Here is a 20,444-nt window from a genome sequence, read left to right as displayed (position 1 = left end):
TTAATAAATAAAACTCTCTATCTCCCTCTTTTTTTTTTCCTTTTCTAAGTGACATCACCATTTCCATCCCCACGGGCCACAGACACAACCAGATCTCTTTTTTCCGATGTCTTCAATCCAATCCTTGTCCTTAAATGCTGGCCACTCTACCATAACCACCCATGGCAACCCCTACTTTTACTTCCACCCAAGTTCCTTGACCTCTAATTTTTCCAATAAAGATGTGTGTGAGAGAAACATAAGAGAAATAAAGGCTACTGGGTTTGATGCAGAAGAGATGGAGGTGATTTTGCAGATTTGTTTATGGGTAGTCTTTGGCTGCATATGGTGGCGACAAAAGAGAAACAGTGGGTAGAGAGACTAAAATGGCTCAATAAAAGAATACCAAAGTTAAAGGCACGCCCCAAAAACGGGCACGTAACAGTGCCACGCTCTATTAGTAACGTAATATTATAGTGTTAAATTCCAACACTATAGCACTACATTCCCAATAGAACATAAGACTATTTAAGGGGAAGTAAAATAATTTATTTTTAAGCAGCACGGAAGTGGAAATCCTTTTGGTAAAACGAAGAATAAAAGGCAACGGAATTTAGATAAATGTTTTGCATCAAAGACAAAGTTTACAACTTACAACAAAACCAAAGAGTTTAAAGTAAGTAAACATACTAAACCAACTCTTAAGTATGATTTGGAAAGTACATAACGCTAAGTTTAGCTACAAAATATTCCTTCAAGAAGAAGGGAATCAAGCATATGTACAAACAAAACTGTGGAAAGTCAGTGAGCGACTAAGAAGTTGACAAGTAACAAACCACGATTGTCCCGACTTTAGTCCATATCGTTTATTTATAGGTGCACCAGCCCTGTAATAATTGCTCCCCCTCAGGGAATCCACCCCAACTAGGTTTGAAAATAGTATACGACACTACATATACTAAAGGAAAATGATTGATGCACAACAAAAGCTTTCGTTTTGAAATTAGATTGTATACTCACACAATTTCCTTTTAAAAAGAAAATAAGGATCCTAATAAATTGCTACATGACTGATGACCGGTCCAATGACCAACTACCCCCTTACTTTGACCAACTTTGAATGAATATAATTATGGTACGATGTAGCGAGAGTGTCCTTTAATGCTCTACCCTTAGATATCCCAGTACCTCTCCTAGAAAGGTAATGGTACTAATCCCTTCGTAGTAGCCCCTCCGGAGGTTTAGGGGATCGAAACCCAAGGCGGTCGCTATGCCCCCTTCACTCTCAAGTCATCAATTAATTTGTAGCATAAAACAACATGCATATCATGATATAAAATAAAATCATTTTTCCTCATGGTTCTCTCATAGCAAAATATATGCAGCTTTCACAGGCAATTCGTATATTTACATATACGTACATTAACAAAATTCCATAACTAGGGTAAGTGAGGATTCCCCTACCTGCTCTTCAAGTCAAGCAAGCAATATTCCTTACCAATACCTCGATAAACGTAAGCACCGCGAGTAATTGGAGTCCCTAGTTCAACAATTACAATATGTCACTATATGTCCATATATAATGACTCAACTTTATTCCCATACCAACAATTATATCCAATAGGGACCTCTACTTAACCAGAATAAAAATTCTGTATTTGAACTTTTTATTATTTCAAATAGGTTCCCCAAACTATTGATAATTGCACTTTGACCCCTGAACTTTCGGTAATTTACAAAATTACCCAAACTGAAACTATTTTCGCAGTTCAGTCCCTGGTATGAAACCAGTGGCTTTGAGGTATATTTTCCCAGAAATTCAACATATCTTTCAAGCCAAAACTCAATCCATCAATAGTACAACTCACTTCTTCCATACAAACGTCCTTTAAAGAAAAAAATTGATGAATTTCGAATCAAACATCATATTCCTCTATATCTCATTCATATGAAATTTGTACAAAATCCCAGCAATCTGATAATGTGTAAATCTTTACCTTAATGTCTCGAAAATCGTTCTCCAATCATCAAATAGGCTTCAAAGCCCTCAAATCGTGCAAGAACAAGCTTGAAATTGGAGATTTGAGTCTAATTAGTCACAAATCCCAATCTGAACGAATTATTCAAATTTAAGTAATAATCCTCGAAATTTACCTTTGAACATTGGGTTCGATTCACTTAGCATGTAGGCGAAAACCGTTCCTCAATCGGATTCCCGGATTGAAAGTTACGAATTTCGAAAGATTAATGGAAAATTTTCTTCTCTGCCTTGTGCTTCAGGTTGTATGAGGAAGAAACTGACTTTATTCTCATATATATATATATATATATATATATATATATATATATATATATAGGTGCAAATGCACTGCTTCCTTTAGTTAGGGTCCAATGGCAACTCACCAAGTGTTAAATTAAGAAGGAAGATTTGATCTTCCTTTTTTATATTCCTTTTTCTTTGGGTCCAATCCCAACTTACCAGGCAATAACATGGTGAACTTAGATGATGACCAACGTCCATTTTGTTGGAATTGTTGGCTACTACCACGAGTAAAAACCAGCTATTCTTTGTTGCCATGTGTCAAAGTCAACCATTCTTTGGTTGACACATGGTGTTCTCCAATCTACCATTTTTAAAGTTCCACTATAAATTCGTTCGAGCTCTGAAAAATAATTCAAACAAAATGCTACAAACTCGTGGTCTCGCCTACTTTCAACTTATCATATCAAAATAACCATTGATCTCATGTAAAATTATCACCCATTTCAAAGGAACTAAAAAATGTAAAATTCGAAGACACTTCAAAAATCATAACAACATTTGCTAAGGACTTTAAAAATTCAGGGTAACACACCCCGACCTAGGAAGGTCGAAGCATGATGGCCATCACCTTGAGGTGACGTAACCATAAGGGTAAGTGATGCAAAAAGTGAATAATTTCAAGACTAATTGAAACAAATTATACTAAATACTGAAAGAGAGCGCAATCGTGGGAAGAACCTACTACAATTATTCAGAGCGTAATAGATAGTGAGACTACAAAAGAGTAGTCAAAGTACTACAGTACACTTATTACATAACAGTGATAAGTTCGTACGTCTAAACAGAAGAGAATGTCAGAACTGCCGAGATTCCTTGAGTGCCACAAAGTTGAGTGGATCAGCAAAACAATGCTTATACAAAATCCTTTATTTTCGAATATACTAACTCCTCGTCGTAAAACAAGTATAGTTTCCTTAAAACATACTACATAGGTATGTAAACGATAAATTAACAACATTATAATAGTATTATAACCAGAAATATGCCAAGTCATGATGTATCAAATGCCACAATAATATAATCATATGATAATCAAGTATAGATAAGTGCTCATCTATCTAGGCTGACATACGAGTTCGAACAGATAATTTCTGATACGAACAAGACTAGGTGTAATCAATATGCTCTAGTACTATGATCACATGAAGGCTGGTGCAGGAGCACGGTCACATACAAGTCGAATTGCCTAATGCAATCTACCCGACAGGACTGGCACCTAACTTGGATTCAAGGAGAGCGAACGGTGCAATGTGAACATACACGTGAAGGACTGGCCCTGGCCCTGGGGCTAGTACTAACATCGATGCAGCAAGATGAGCATGTACAAATATATATGAATGTCATGACAGTAATATCTCAACCATATAACAACATTTATCACAATTATATCGCAGTTATCAATTATTTGGCAATATACGTAAAGTGATGAATTTATGCAATTCTGGAAACTATAAATACGTATAGATATAAAAATAAACTGCCCACTCACAATTACGTCACTGGTTCATAGTGCCCGAGCCTAGCTTGGCCTCGAACGTCCTCGAGATACGTTTCCCCTATATCCGAAGTAACTAATTTCGAATTAATTAAAGCACATATACATAAACCTAAGTAAAACCCCCATAGTTTGCTCAAACCTAGGGTTTAAATATACCATCATGACCTACTCGACGTCACGAACATCATCATATTTTTAGAATAAATTATGGACCCTTCATGCGCCAGCAATGGCATGGCCAGACGCGCTCCCAGATGCAGGCCAGTGTCGTCAGCTAGCCTGACGACGTCAGAAATATTCCATGGAATATTCCATTAGATATTAACAGCGATACCTGACGTCGTTAGGAATATTCCGTCAACTCTGACAGAATATTTCGTCACCTTCACCGATTATCCTCACCGTCGCCGTCGTCCGCTACCGCCTGCAACTTGATTTTCGTCGGATTTCTGGGAAAATTTCAAATTAACATAACTTTTTCATTTCTCATCCATTTTTAACCCACTTTATATGGATTTCAGGCTAATGAAGTGTAGAATGGCGTTATACTCATTTGGAGTCCAAAAAGTGGACGTAGCTGGTCGGAAATCACCTCAAAAGTTTCGGCCAAACTGGAACTCTTCGAAACTCGATTGTTTCGACGTGGCTTCTTCACCAAAGTTTCACTAGGGATCTCGGGGAGTTTAATTGAAGCCTTCAAAATTCCTAAAAGCTCGCAACTCGACCCTAAACACGATGAACTCAACGCACTGAGTTTGGACCTCACGAGTTCGACGTCGAAAACTCGTCCATTCCGGGTTTCAAGAACATGGTTGAGTTCGTGAAGATGAAAGGAGTACAATGGTGTGGTTTTTGGGCTTGATTTGTGAGGTTTAGGGTTCATTCAAGGAGTTTGCAGAGAGGGAGAGTATACAGAAGAGAGAGAGAGAGAGAGTCATTTTTTCTTTTTTTTTGATTGGTTGCTGCAAAAGGGGAGTGGATAGGATTGGTGGATAACATGAAGGGGAGCATGGGATAGGCTAAATAGAAGGCTAGGGATAGAGTTTTAGATTTTGTACAGAAAAGGGAATTGAAATCTATCTGTAACAGTGTTTCTACACTGATAGAAATTCTCGTACACTCGTAACAACGTGTAAAATTTCAATGCGATAACGAGAAATAAAATAAAAGCGATATAAATACGTCCATGTCACTTGCCAATAAGGGCATAACCGTCAATACACATACTCGGGGAGAAATTACATAAGAAAATTAGGGACGGGTCGTCACAATCTACCCCCTTATAAAAATTTTGTCCCCAAAATTTCATCCTTTATTACAGATCAAAACCATAAAACAGATGTGGGTACATATCTCGCATGCGCTCTTCTGTCTCCTAAGTAGCTTCCTCAATTGAGTGGTTCCTCCACAAAACTTTCACCATCCGCACGCTCTTGTTCCTAAGAACCTTATCCTTCCAATCAAGGATAGTCAGTGGAACCTCATCATAGGTTAAATCTGAATTGATCTCTAGCGGTTGAGGAGGGATCACGTGTGACGGATCAGAGACGTACCTCTGTAGCATCAATACATGAAACACATTGTGCACTCTTGCCAACTTCACCAACTCGTTCAACTATCTGGTATGGTCCGATGTACCTAGGGCTGAGTTTCCCTTTCTTTCCAAACTACACAACTCTTTTCCAGGGCGATAATTTCAAGAATACCCAATCACCAACCTTATAAACTCTGTCGGCAATACTCTTCTGCCGATCCTGGGCCATTTTCAGGTTAGACTTTATCACCTGAATGTTCTATGTCATTTCATCCACGATCTCCAAGCCCACCAAAACTCATTCACCGATCTCGGACCAACAAAGTGGAGTACGACATGGTTTCCCATACAACGCTTCAAATGGTGCCATACCAATACTAGAATGGATGTTGTTGTTGTACGCGAACTCTATCAACAGTAAGTGCTTGTGCCAAGCGTCTCTAAACTGTAAAACTGACGATCTCAACATATCTTCCAATGTCTGGATAGTTCTCTCTGACTACCCATCGGTTTGAGGATGATAGGCGGTGCTGTAGAGTAATCTCGATCCCAAAGTTCTTGAAAAGCTACCCAGAACTTTGAAGTAAATCGGGGGTCCCGGTCAGAAATGATACTCAGTGGAACTCCGTGGTACTTAATCACTTCAGAGATGAACCGTTCGGCCAACTGACTTAACGAGTAATTCTCACGAACGGGTATGAAGTGTGCTGACTTGGTAAGTCGATCAACTATCACCCAGATACCATCATAACCATTTCGCGTACGAGGTCATTTGTACATGAAATCCATCGTAATATCTTCCCATTTCCATTGGGGTATCGGGAGTGGTTGTAGCAATCCAAATGGCTTTTTCCTTTCCGCCTTAATCTGCTGGCAAACTGCACAACGACTAACATACTTTGCAATTTCTCTTTTCATATCTGGCCAATAATAGAAGTGTCAGATGGTATGATACATCTTGGTACTCTCTACATGCATCGCATAAGCAGAAATATGCACTTTATCCTATATGTCTCTCTTTAGTTCCTCAACATTCGGTACATACATCCGCTCACCTTGCATAAGCATGCCATCAGGATCTCTAATCCTTAGGTCTTTCTTTTTCCCATCTGACACATCCTGAATCAATTCCTGAGATTCTGTATCGTTCCTCTGGGATTCGAGAACACAATCTAGCAGAACTGGTCTGACCTAAAAATTGGCAATTAGGGCATCTTGTCGCCCCGCTTTCAATGCTACTCCAGTAGATCTTAGACCAGTCAAAAGAGGAATGCAACTTGCATAAAGAGCATTAAGTTGGCCATGGGACTTCCTACTAAGAGCAACAGCTACCGAATTGGCACGACCTGGGTGATACTTAATGATGCAATCATAATCATTGAGCAACTCTACCCACCTCCGTTGCCGGAGATTAAGATTTGGCTGAGTGAAGATATACTTAAGGCTCTTATGATTAGTGAAGATCTTACACTTTTCCCTATAAAGATAGTGCCTCCAGATTTTCAAAGCGAAAATGATCGCTGTCAGCTCGAGATCATGAGTATGATAGTTCTTCTCATGAAGCTTTAACTGTTGTGATGCATAAGCAATCACCTTATCATGCTGCATTAACACACATCCAAGACTATTAAGAGACGCATCACTGAAGATCTCGAAGTTTCCACCATCATCGGGGAAGTGCTAAGACAGGTGCATGAGTGAAAAGGTATTTCAACTGCTGGAAACTTTGTTCACACTCATTGCTCAACACAAATGGAACATCTTTTCTAGTCAATTTTGTCAGAGGTAGTGCTATGGTTGAAAGGTCTTTCACCAAGCGTCGATAATAGCCAGCAAGACCAAGAAAGCTTCGAAGTTCCGTAACTGTCAAAGGTTGTTCCCAATTTTCCACGGTTGCTACTTTTTAAGGATCCACAAGCACACCCTGAGTTAATACCACGTGCCCTAAGACTGACACTTGATCCAACCAAAACTGAGATTTGCTAAACTTAGCATACAACTGATTTGCCCTTAACGTCTTTAGAACCAAACGCAAATGCCTGGCATGATTAATTTCATTCTTCGAATACACCAAAATGTCATCTATGAAAACAATGACGAACCTGTCGAGGTATGGATGAAATACTCGATTCATCAGGTTCATGAATGCCGCTGGTGCATTAGTCAATCCAAATGGCATCACAAGAAACTCGTAATGACCATATCGAGTTCTGAAAGCTATCTTCGGAACGTCGCCGCTTCTGATCTTCAATTGGTAGTAACCAGACCTTAGGTCAATTTTCAAGAACACACAAGCACCTTTAAGCTGGTCAATGAGATCATCAATATGAGGTAACGGATAATGGTTTTTAATCGTCACCCGATTCAACTGCCTATAGTCGATGCATAACCTCAAAGTTCCATCTTCTTCCTTGCAGACAGAATTGAAGCTCTCCACAGAGAAGTGCTGGGCTGAATGAAACCCTTATCAACCAACTCTTGCAACTGAGTTTTAAGTTCCCTTAACTCTGCAAGAGCCATACGGTAAGGTGTAAGGGAAATAGGATTAGTACCTGGAAGTAGATCGATGGTGAACTCCACTTCACGATCTGGGGGTAAGCAAGGTAATTCCTCAAGAAAAACATGGTGAACTCCACTTCATGATCTGGGGGTAAGCCAGGTAATTCCTCGGGAAAAACATCGGGAAAGTGTCTAACTACTCTGACGTTTTCCACAGATGTCGTAGTTTCTTCCGTTAGCATAACATGAGCTAAGTAATGAGGGGCCAGCATGCTTACCGTATAGGATTAGTACCTGGAAGTAGATTGATGGTGAACTCCACTTCACGATCTGCTAATACTGTCCTCCAGTATACATATGTGTTCCACCACCCTGATACGGTGTATAGTCTCCCTGAAACTGTGGATAGCCTTCCTGGGTCTGGTGATAGCCTCCCTGATATTAGGGAGCCTTAGGTGTATACTGGTATGGTCCTCCCTGACAAGGGGCTACGTCCCCTTGGTAGTGGAAAGCTCCACCGTGGCCTATCTGCTTACGATTACCAGGTGCTAAAAACTGTTGTAGAGGGACTGCAGGTGGTAGATTAACAGGCTGATTCTTCTAATTCTGAGGACAATTATAGGCCATATGCCCTGTCTGTCTTTATGTGAAACATCCTCTGTTTCCTCTCTTACACTCACCATAGTGACGGGTGTTACACATGCGATAAAATTGAACACCTAAACTGCTGAAGATTCCTTGATTCTGAAAACGAGAATCACCAGCGAATCTACCTCCTCTGTGAGGTGTACCAGAGTTAGAACCCCCACTCGACGATCCAGAGCTGTTTCCACTCCTTTTAAAATTTTGAACCCTTCTCGGACCAAGTGATGATTGCCCCATGTTACTGTACCTCTAGGCATTCCTACCAACATCTTCCTCCTCATCGTCAGGAGCATTCTCCGAATCTTCAACCCAAAGCAAGACCTCGAAGAATTCCTGATACGTAGCACAGGGAGTAGTGGTTGCCATAGAACGCCATTTCTTGCAAGTTCCCCTCTTAAACAGACGAAGCATCTCCCAGGGATTAGTAGTAATCTCGGGGCAATAATGAGATAGGTCTGTGAACTTTTGATGATACTCAGTAGCTGACATCGTACCCTGCCTTAGATTTGAGAACTCATCATTCTTACGATCCAAATACTCCGAATGGACAAATCAGGTCTGAAATATCCACTTGAAAATATCCCAATTCATAGTATCCTCATCAGATAATGGTTTCTTCTCCTGATCCCACCAAGATTCTGCTCCCAAACCAAAGAACCAGGTCGCCGTTTCAACCCATCTCTCTATAGGAAGATTACCATGTCGATGCATAACTCGAAAGGTCTTCTCAACATAATCGAACCATATCTCCGATTTCTCCGGCCCCTCATTACCAAAGAAGTCATTAATCTTCTAATGAGATACAATGTCCAAAGCATTCCTTGAGGCAGGACGGAGTGAAGACTAAATAGCATTGGCAATAGCCTCACCAAACTGTCTAAAGTCCGGAAAATTATTCTCAGCTGAAGTACGTGGCTCTCTACGAGGTGGCATGGTTTTGACATAAGAAAACCAGAGTTAAAACACATTAGGAAGTGCAGGACTATCTAAACCTAGGCTCTGATACCAAGCTGATAGACCCCGACCTGGGAAGGTTGAAACATGCTGACCATCACCATGGGATGACTTAACCATAAGGGTAAATGATGCAAACAGTGAATAATTTCAAGACTAAATGAAACTAATTATACTAATTATTAAAAGAGTGTGCAATCATGGGAAGAAACAACTACATTTATTTAGAGCGTAATAGACAGTGAGACTACAGAAGAGTAGTCAAAGTAACTAAAGTACACTGATTACATAACAATGATAAGTTCGTACGTCTAAACAGAAGAGAATGTCAGAACTGCCGAGATTCCTTGAGTGCCACAAAGAGTATAGCTATCTAGGTCCTGGAGGGGCAAAAAACAAAGTTGAGTGGGTCAGCAAAACAATGCTTATACGAAATCCTTTATTTTCGAATATACTAACCCTTCGTAAAAAACAAGTATAGTTTCCTTAAAACATACTACGTAAGTCTATAAATGATAAATCAACAGCATTATAATAGTACTATAACCAGAAATATGCCAAGTCATGATTTATCAAATGCCACAATAATATAATCATGTGATAATCAAGTATAGCTAAGTGTTCATCCATCTAGGCTGACACATAAGATTGAACAGATAATTTCTAATATGAACAGGACTATGTGTAATCAATATGCTCTAGTACTACAATCACGTGAAGGCTGGTGTAGGAGCACGGTCACATACAAGTTGAATTGCCTAATGCAATCTACCCGACAAGACTGACACCTAACTTGGATCCAATGAGAGCGAATGGTGCGATGTGAACATACGCTGAAGGACTGGCCCTGGCCCTGAGGCGAGTACTAACATCGGTGCAGCAAGATGAGCATGTACAAATATGCATGAATGTCATGATAGTAATATCTCTACCATATAGCAACATTTATCACAATTATATCGCAGTTATCAATTATTTGGCAATATACGTAAAGTGATGAATTTAGGCAATTCTGGAAACTATAAATACGTATAGATATAAAAATAAACTGCCCATTCACAAGTACGTCGCTGGGTCATAGCCCCCGAGCCTAGCTTGGCCTCGAACGTCCTCGGGATACGTTTCCCATATATGTGAAATAACTAATTTTTAATTAATTAAAGCACATATACGTAAACCTAAATAAAACCCCCATACTTTGCTCAAACCTAGGGTTTAAATATACCATCGTGACATACTCGATGTCATAAACATCCCTATAGTTTTAGAATAAATTAAGGACCCTTCACGGGCCTCCACACGCCTGCAATGGCACTGCCAGACGCGCCCCCACACGCAGGCCAGTATCGTCAGCTAGCCTGACGCCATCAGCAATATTCCACTAAATGCTAACAGAGATTAACAACATTACCTGACGCCGTCAGGAATATTCCGTCAATTTTGACGGAATATTCCATCACCTTCTCCAATTGTCCTTATCGTCACCGTCGTCTGCCGCTGTCTGCAACTTGATTTTCGTTAGATTTCTGGGAAAATTTCAAATTAACATAACTTCTTCATTGCTCATCCATTTTTAATCCACTTTATATGGATTTGAAGCTAATGAAGCGTAGAATGGTGTTATACCCGTTTGGAATCCAAAAAGTGGACGGAGGTGGTTGGAAATCACCTTAAAAGTTTTGGCCAAACTAGAACTCTTCGAAACTCAGTTGTTTCAACGTGGCTTCTTCACCAACGTTTCACTAGGGATCTCGAGGAGTTTAATGGAAGCCTTCAAAATTCCTAAAAGCCCACAACTCGTTCCTAGACACGATGAACTCAAAGCACTAAGTTCGGACTTCACGAGTTCGACGTCGAAAACTTATCTATTCCGGGTTTCAGGAACATGGTTGAGTTCGTGAAGATGAGAAGAGTACAATGGTGTGGTTTTTGAGCTCGATTTGTGAGGTTTAGGATGCATTCAAGGGGTTTGTAGAGAGGGAGAGTATACGGGAGAGAGAGAGAGAGAGAGAGAGAGAGAGAGAGAGAGAGAGAAGGAAGAGCGAGAGAGTCTCTTTCTCTCTTTTTCTGATTGGTTGCTGCAAAGGGGGAGTGGATGGGATTAATGGATGACATAAAGGGGAGCACGGGATGGTCTAAATAGAAGGCTAGGGATAAAGTTTTAGATTTTGTACAAAAAGAGGAATCGAAATCTATCCGTAACAGTGTTTCTACACTAATAGAAATTCTCGTACACTCGTAACAACGTGTACAATTTAAATGAGATAACGAGAAATAAAATAAAATTGATATAAATATGTCTAGGTCACTTGCCAATAAGGGCATAACCGTCAATACACATACTCGGGGAGAAATTACATAGCAAAATTAGGGACGGGTTGTCACACAGGGTCTCATTGTAGCTTTCTGAGAAAAATTAATATTTTACTTGTAATTTTCATTGATTTTTAATTGTAGCCTATTATATATTTAGCCACTAATCTTAATTATCACAGTTTAATTAAATAAAAGCATATAATACAGTTACAAACCATCTTTTTTTCTTACACTATTTTGGTCATCATTTCATTTACATATATGTTTCAACTTTGGCTTTGTTTTTGTAACATCCCACATCGCCCAGGGGAGTGATCCTTAAATGTATATTCTCATCCTTACCTAGAACGAGGCCTTTTGGGAGCTCACTGGCTTCGGGGTTCCGTAGGAACTTCGAAGTTAAGCAAGAAGGAGGTCAGAACACTCCCATGATGGGTGACCCACTAGAAAGTTGCTCGTGAGTTCCCAAAAACAAAAATCATGAGGGAATGGTAAGCCCAAAGCGGACAATATCGTGCTACGGTGGTGGAGCAGGCCTGGGAAGTGGTCCGCCCTGGGTCGAGATGTGACAAATAGTATAAGAGCCAATCCCTGGCCGGAAGTGTGCCGACGAGGATGTTGGGCCCCTAAGGGAGGTGGATTGTAACATCCTACATTGCTCAGGGGAGTGATCCTTAAATGTATATTCCCATCCCTACCTAGCACGAGGCATATTGGGAGCTCACTGGCTTCGGGTTCTATAGGAACTTCGAAGTTAAGCGAGAAGGAGGTCAGAGCACTCTCATGATGGGTGACCCACTGGGAAGTTGCTCGTGAGTTCCCGAAAACAAAAACTATGAGGGAATGGTAAGCCCAAAGCAGACAATATCGTGCTACAGTGGTGGAGCAGGCCCGGGAAGTGGTTTGCCCTGGGCCAGGATGTGATAGTTTTGAACTTTATCACGTCTTTGTTTAATAACAAAAAAAATTCTAGCTCACCTTGTGAAAAGTTTCTTTAGCTAGCTGATATTGTGAAAAATATGGTATCAAGTTTTTCGTTTATAAAGATCCTAATCTTTAAGCTAGCCCACTTGATGAAAAATTCCTAACTCCGCCCTTACTTTCTTGTTTTTTAAAGTGCAAGAAAAATTAATGACATGTCTATTATATTTTAAAACAATAAAACATGTGTTAGAATATCATTTTGCTCACCACCCTAACACCTACTCTAACCCTTGGACTAAAACTTCAATTTTAGGTTCTATATCTACCCTAACTTGCTCCAACCCTTGGCCAAATATGAGTTTTAACCTAAAAATCAATTTTAGGGCAAATTTAGCACATGATTCCCCTTGAGTTAGTGGGTTGGCCCACCATATATGTGTACTTTTTGTTTTAAGTTTAATATTTTTAAATTCATTGAATCCAACAACTAAAATCTATTACGATCATATCCAACTGTAATAAAAAGATCGAACAGTCCAAATTTAAATTCGTCTAAATAATTAAAATAAATTCTTTTATGTGTTTCGTATTCTTTCATAGTATTCTACAAGTTTCATAGTGACAGTTAGTGTGACAACCCATCCCAAATCTTACGTTTTTACAAAATTTAAAAGTGTGATTTTATGAAAATGCCCTTAGAGGCGATGGTTTTGACTTCTGTTGACAACGTATAGCGAGGTGTATGAATTAATCCATTAGCGTTTTCCTGAAGTACTCGACATTACGGAACTGTAAACCTGAGAAGTACTTTTGGTTTGATCACTATTTATATATTTTTATATATTTTTCAAATGTATTTATTTTATTTATCATTTAGTGATTTTAAAAAGAGTGGAAAAAAGAGGAAAGAATAAGAGGGAAATAGCAAAGGGAAGAGAGATGGGTTGTTGCCCAATCGCAGGAGAGGAAGAAAGGAACTGACCAACCAGGGAGAAGGGAAAGGAAGGAAACGAGGGAAGGTGTGAAGGAGGGGGAAGTCGGGTCTTCTTCTTGACCCGTGCGACCAGGCCAAGCTTCAAGGCCAAATTCGTTCATTTTCCGGCCAATTTCCAATGAATTGTCTTGAACCATTACCTGGAAACACCACCCGAGCCCTCCCTCTTCCACTTCCATCCAAAATTTGAAGGAATTTGGTTGAAGTTTGGTGGAAAAACCACCATAGGTGTTGCGGGAAGGATTGCTCGAGATTCACCAAACCTGAAACAATTCATTCAATTACCACTACCAAAACACTCCCCTAGAACCCAGTAACAAAGCCCAAGCAGTGGTGGAGGCGTCGAAGCAAGTTTGGAGGTCGAATCGAATCACACCTAATTCTAGGGTTTCGTACAATTTTAGCAAAATTGGATCCTTTCTAGGCCAAATGGGACTTGGCCACAGGTATAAAGTTTACTGTACTATTTGAGATCTTTAATTCTGTAATTTTTGAGAATTTTTAAAAATAGTTGAATTTTTCGGCGAGTCGGGGCGGCCAACCGACACCCGGGGCGGTGCGTGCGGTGGCACGTTGCCTGTGGGCCAATGATGTTTTATTTAAGTGCTATTATATGCCCTGGGTTCATAATTTGGGCTTAGTTTCATTTCGACACGTGAATAGGTCAAAATATGAATCGACGATCCGATCGTTGGATCGTCACCAAACTTTAAAACATTATAGTGCATAATATTTGATGATCATAGGAACTTATAGATCAGGAATCTGACGTACGGATCTTCTCGAATTGGATTTGTAAGTTTATAAAATAAATGTTAACCGTCACTTAGTTTTGGGCAATTGACGGAGATCCGACCGTTGGATCGTAATGAAATTTTAGTATGTTATGCTAGAAGTATAATGTGTATCTTTGGAGGTTGCAGATTAGGAATCTAAGATGCGGATCTTCCAGATTGAGTTTTGCAGGGTTGTGGACCCAACCGTCGATCTTCGATCGACGGTTGACTTGTGGTCAATGGGTCTCAAACTATTTTAGAACATCCTTGAGGATGTGCTTTATGTGAATTACGTATTATTCATAAGAGTTCTGATATGTGATTCTATAATTGGTCACAGGCGCCAATCGTTCGAGACGCCTTGATGTGCGTGCTAAGGAACCATAGCGTGGACTCTAGGTGAGTAAGTCTTTTCCTTTCCATCGTATATTTTATATATATATATATATATATATATATATATCTATGTGTGTGTGTGTGATTGATAATTCCATAAACGTGTATAATTGATTATGGCTTACTATTATTGTGAATGCTTTGAAATAATTATTGTGAACTACGAATGGCTTGATCCCTGTCTAGGGTACGTAGGCAGTCTAACGAGACGTTAGATGCAGCCATATAAGAAATGAGATTAAATAATCGAGACAATAGCCTTGTTTAAGGAATTGAGCAATGTGAGGGATATTGGTGAAAATGTGCGTTTTAACTTTATGTTTTGGTGATTAATAGTTAGTACACCGTATTATATAATTAGAAATATTATGAAATGTTTTAATTTTAGATTTTATCATGGCATATCCATACGTATATTCCTTGCACATAATTATTGTGAACGCTCTGAAGTGCAAAGGTGAATGCAGGACACACAGGTAAGTTCAGGTAAGTTCAGGTAAGTTCAAGTAAGTTCAAGTGAGTATACGGTATTATTTGAATTGATAGGGTTATGATATGACTACATTTACGTTTTAGGCAACTCCGACACTGTCGTACAAGTTGCAATAGTAGGCAACTCTGGCATTGTCGTACAGGTTGCCTATGAGTCGTAATTGTTGTATTTGATGTATTCAAAGCTCATAAACCTGCACCCCGGTGTTAGTGCTCCCGCCCATGGTCAAGGCACAGTCTTTCACGTGATGTTCACCTCTCGCACCATACGCTCACCTTGGATCCAAGTTAGGTGCACATGCCTGTCGTACAGACCACTATAGGTGGTTCCGACTCGTAGGTGACCGCGATCACTCACACCCAGGCCTATACATGATTGTAGCACTATAGGTGGTTCACGTGATTGTAGCACTATAGGTGACCGCGATCACTCACACCCAGACCACTATAGGTGGTTTACGTGATTGTAGCACTAGAGCGTATACATTCACACCCAGGCCTGTCGTACAGACCATTACAGGTGGTTCCGACTCGTGTGCAGATGTAGTGCTGTACAGGTCACTAGAGGTAACTCCGACTTATGTGCTAGCAATGATTGATGAACTATGATTTCAGTCGTACAAGTCACTATAGGTGACTCCGACTTATATGCTAGCCACAATTGATGAGATGTGTGATGAGATATGGATAAGTCGTACAAGTCACTATAGGTGACTCCGACTTATATGACAGTCACGATTGATGAGATATGTGATGAGATATGGATAAGTCGTACAAGTCATTATAGGTGACTCTGACTTATTAGTTAGCATAAGTAATGAAAACATGACGAGCTAGCATATGTGATGAAAATGTGACGAGCTAGCATATGTGATGAATATGTTATGAGCTAGCATATGTGATGAATATGTTATGAGCTAACATGTGTGATGAAATATGTGATGAACTAGTATATGTGATGAGATATGGGTAAGTTGTACAGGTCACCCTAGGTGACTCCGACTTGCGTACTAGTATGAGTTATTAATCGCATGATTATTTGATATTATTGATGAGATGCTGTGTTGTGGTATATTATGATTTTTTTTCTGCAAATTATACGGGTGTTGTAGCAAGGGGTTATAATGTTTATATGGTTTCTATTAAAATCTTACTTATAAGGCCACTCACCCTTGTCTTGTCTTCACCCTCCAGGTTTTATTAGCTGAGCTTTCTTATCGCCGAAGATTCGTGGCGATTCTTAGTATTGGAGACTATTTCGAGGGCACAATTCTTAATTCACTCTTTTGTACTTGCTTATGCTCTAATGTCACATGTGAAGTGGGTTCATTCCCGCTCACCGGTGCACTCTAGTATTTAGGCACTCTTAGGTTTAAATTTATTCATATTGTTCCACATCATCACACTTTATGGCTACGTCACCTTCCAGGTGTCGGCCAGTATAGCTCGATTTGGAGTCCTAGTGGACATTCTGGGTCGGGGTGTGTCAGTTAGTAATTTTAAAATATTTATAGGAATCTAAATATTTTTTGGTTAAAATGTTCATAAAATAAATTAGGATAGTTTACATAATTTTTTTTTTGGGTAAAAACAGTTACTTTAAGAAAAAAAAATATCCTAAATTCATTCTTTAATAATGTTGGGCTAAAAATTTAACCCATAAGGGTTGGAGCAAAAAAACCTTTTCGGGGTTAAAAATGTTAGGTTTTAACAAAGGTTGGAGATGGTCTAAACTTTGGTGTATGCTCACCATATACCTAATCATTTGCCACATGTCCCTTCACTTAACATTGGTTAATTTTTTTCAAAATTAGAAAAGTAACATTTAATGTGAAAGTTAACTAGAGTCAAGTGAAATGAGACATACCAAATGATTAGGTGTATGGTAAGCATACATTATAGTAATGGTGGTGAGCAAAAATGCTCCACGTAAGTATAGGAGCATTTTTGCTCACTACCCTAAAAATTGGTGTATGCTCACCATACAGATCATTTGTAACGTGTCATTTTACTTAACCTTGGTTAATTTTTTTTTTAAATAAAAAAGTAACAATTAATGTGAAAATTAACTAAAATTCAGTGAGATGACACATATAAAATGATTAGGTGTATGGTGAGCATACCCTATAATTATGGTAGTGAACAAAAATGCTTCCACCTAAGTGTTATCTTTTTTTTTTTTTATGAAAGCATTTTTGCTTGTATGCATGATACACCTAATCATTTATGTCACAATCCGTCCCGGAAATGTACATCATTTTGTTATCGTTGATGTGAAAATACTAAAATGCCCTTGAGCGTTTGTGGCATCGTGGGACTACGTGTGGTTGGTGTACACTTTGGAACCACACACTCACACCCATACCCTTTTCTTTCTCCTCTCTCCCGTACTCTCTCTCTCTCTCTCTTCCCTCTCCTTTGTATGGACAAGGTCGACCCAAGCCAAATCATCACGGATCGAAGAAGAAATTGGAACCATTGGGTTCATGAGGACCATATGAGTACAAAGGTACCCATTTCAGGTAAGAACTCGTTCCATTTCATGTTGAAAACTCAAGCTCCGAGTTGAGCACTATTCATGAACTTTCGAATGGCTGTATTTTAGGACAATCCAAGCTCATAGCAACCTTAGTGAGGTCCCAAGGAAGCTCGGAGTACTTCGTTTGAAGGTTTTGGAAGTCGGGATCATGAGGTTCGAAGGTGGCCGGTTTTGGTGAGATTTTTCCGACGTAATTTCGAAGGATTTGAGGCTTCAAAGAGGTATAACCTTCTTCCTCTTGAAATTTGTGACATTTGGGTGAAGATTTCGTAGAAAATGGTGCAAAAACGAGAGAGAAATGGGCAGTTGCAGGTCTGCCCAGAATCTGGCGTCGGTGGCACTATTTCGACGTCTGGAGTTTGAAGGTGATGCGCGTGAGGGCGCGTGATACCGTGCCCTCCCCGGTGCGTGAGGGCTAGTGAGCTATAGGAAAATTTTTCTAAAAATATCACGATGTTCGTGAGCTTGTGTAGGTCACATTGGTATATTTAAATACCAAAATTGAGCAATGTATGAGAAGTTATTATCTAGTTTTGTATATGTGCTTTAAAATAATGTTTTTATAGTTAATTCGCATATAGGTGAGGCTTATCCCGAGGACGAGCATATCCACGGGCGACTCGGGGGTTACGACCCGTCGACATATCAGTGAGCGGGCATTTGTTTTCTGTATATATGTATATACTTGATATATTTCCCATAAATGTGTTTTAAATGAAAGTATGCTTCGAAATAATATGCCAAATGCCTTTATATTCTGAATATGCATTTCATGGTTGCATATATATGTAATTGTGGTGTTGTGGAGGCACAGGTAAGTGCAAGTAAGTTATGTTTGGTCTAGGTGAACTACGAACGGCTTGATCCCTGTTTAGGGTACGTAGGTAGTCTAACGAGAGGTTAGGTGGAGCCATTCAATAAATGAGATGAACATGTTAATTGTCTATATGAGATATGATTGAGAAATGATGAGCTCATAAACCTGCACCCCAGGTGATTGCGATTTAGCCAGAGAGAGTTGGCACAGACCTGTATATTATGTCATCTCCCGCACCATATGCTCACATTGGATCCAATTTAGGTGCATAGTCTTGTCGTACAGACCACTATAGGTGGTTCCCACTCGTAGGTGACTAACTATTTATCACACAGCTAGCATGAGGGCGTAGCATTGAGCATAACTACATCACACCCAACCTTGTCGTACAGACCATTTCAGTGGTTCCAACTTATGTTCAGTATATTGCCATATAGGTCATAGAAATGACTCCGGCTAGATTGAGTTTGAGCTATGAATTCAGCCGTACATACTACCTCAGGGGTTCCGGCTATCATATCATATTTCTATGAATTTATTCTTACCTGAATTGCTTAATCTATTATGTCTTGGCATGGCTTATATACATGTGAATATGATTCCGTAAAGCATGATTTCATTTGATATATGTTCATATTCGTTTATGTATATATTTGTATCTTGATTCTAGGAAAATTATACATGTTTTACAGTGAGGGGCTAGATATGTTGATAAATGAAATGATTTTGTAAAACATTTGTTTTTGCCCACTCACGTTTTCTGTTTTGCGCCCTTCCAGGTTCTAAGTAAGATTGTTGTTGGTGGCTAGGGATCTTCGACAGTTCTGACCTATTTGAATAATAGTAGGACATTCCTGGCTAGTGATCTTCGGCAGTTCTGACCTAAACTTTATGCTCTGATTATGAGTGTTTACTGTGTAATTCCTATCACTTTCTGTTTAGTAGTGCACACTAGTAATCTGGTTTTTAATTATTCGTATAATTGCTATCTTTATCGCTTCCGCACTATGCACATGGCTACGTCACTTTCACGTGACGACCAACATGCCTTGACCTCGGTCGGGGTGTGTCGGCTTGGTATCTGAGCTTAGGTTTAGCAGTCCTGTATAATTCTTGAATGTTCTAATCATTGTGATGTCTTATGTCAAAACTATGCCGCCTCGTAGAGAGCCCCATCAACTAGGTAAATCTAGTTTCCCTAATATTGCTCAATTAGGGGAAGCTATAGTTTCTGCCATTCAGACAGCATTCCGTAATCCCCATAGGACACCTCTTGAGACAGTCCATAATCTGAAGTTAACTCACTTCATGGGTAATTAAGGTCATAAGGGTACAGAAAAATGGTTGAATCATGTGGAGAAGACCTTCCAGGTAATGCAATGTCAGGGGAATCTTCCTCCTGATAGGTGGGTCGAGACGACTACCTGGTTTTTGGGAGAACAACCTGCATCCTGGTGGAGACAGGTGTCTTATGAGATGACCCCAGAGGAGATTGTGGACTGGGGAGTGTTTAAGGAACGGTTTCAGAAAAGGTTCATTCCTCCTACGTATATTGATCTTAAGAAATAAGAGTTTACTCATCTAAGGCAAGGGAAGATGTCTGCTAATGAGTATTACAGGATGTTTACTGATTTTTCGAGATATGATCCGAAGGTTGCTGCTAATCCGGTAGAGATGCTTCGCCGTTTCAGTTTGGGTACTAAGAAGAAATGGCGTTCCATAGCGACATCGACTCACTGTGGCTCTTACCAGGAGTTT

General features: G+C 39.7%; 2 long non-coding RNA genes across 2 annotated transcripts in view; both read right to left on the bottom strand.

Moving 5' to 3' along the window:
* LOC139192840 (uncharacterized) overlaps window positions 1-20,444 on the bottom strand; it is a 63,941-nt gene that overhangs the window by 3,301 nt on the left and 40,196 nt on the right. The gene's annotated exons all lie outside the window — the stretch shown is intronic.
* LOC139192723 (uncharacterized) lies at window positions 1,984-2,240 on the bottom strand. The gene is made up of 2 exons (XR_011577072.1): window positions 2,134-2,240; window positions 1,984-2,046 (listed from the first exon to the last, which is right to left on the bottom strand). It is a non-coding gene; the product is annotated as an uncharacterized lncRNA (long non-coding RNA).

The sequence above is a fragment of the Malus domestica genome, chromosome 16 (genome assembly GCF_042453785.1).
Source record: "Malus domestica chromosome 16, GDT2T_hap1".
Lineage (NCBI taxonomy): Eukaryota > Viridiplantae > Streptophyta > Magnoliopsida > Rosales > Rosaceae > Malus > Malus domestica.
The sequence above is the reverse complement of the archived record's forward strand: the minus strand, read 5'-3'. Positions and strand labels throughout refer to the sequence as shown.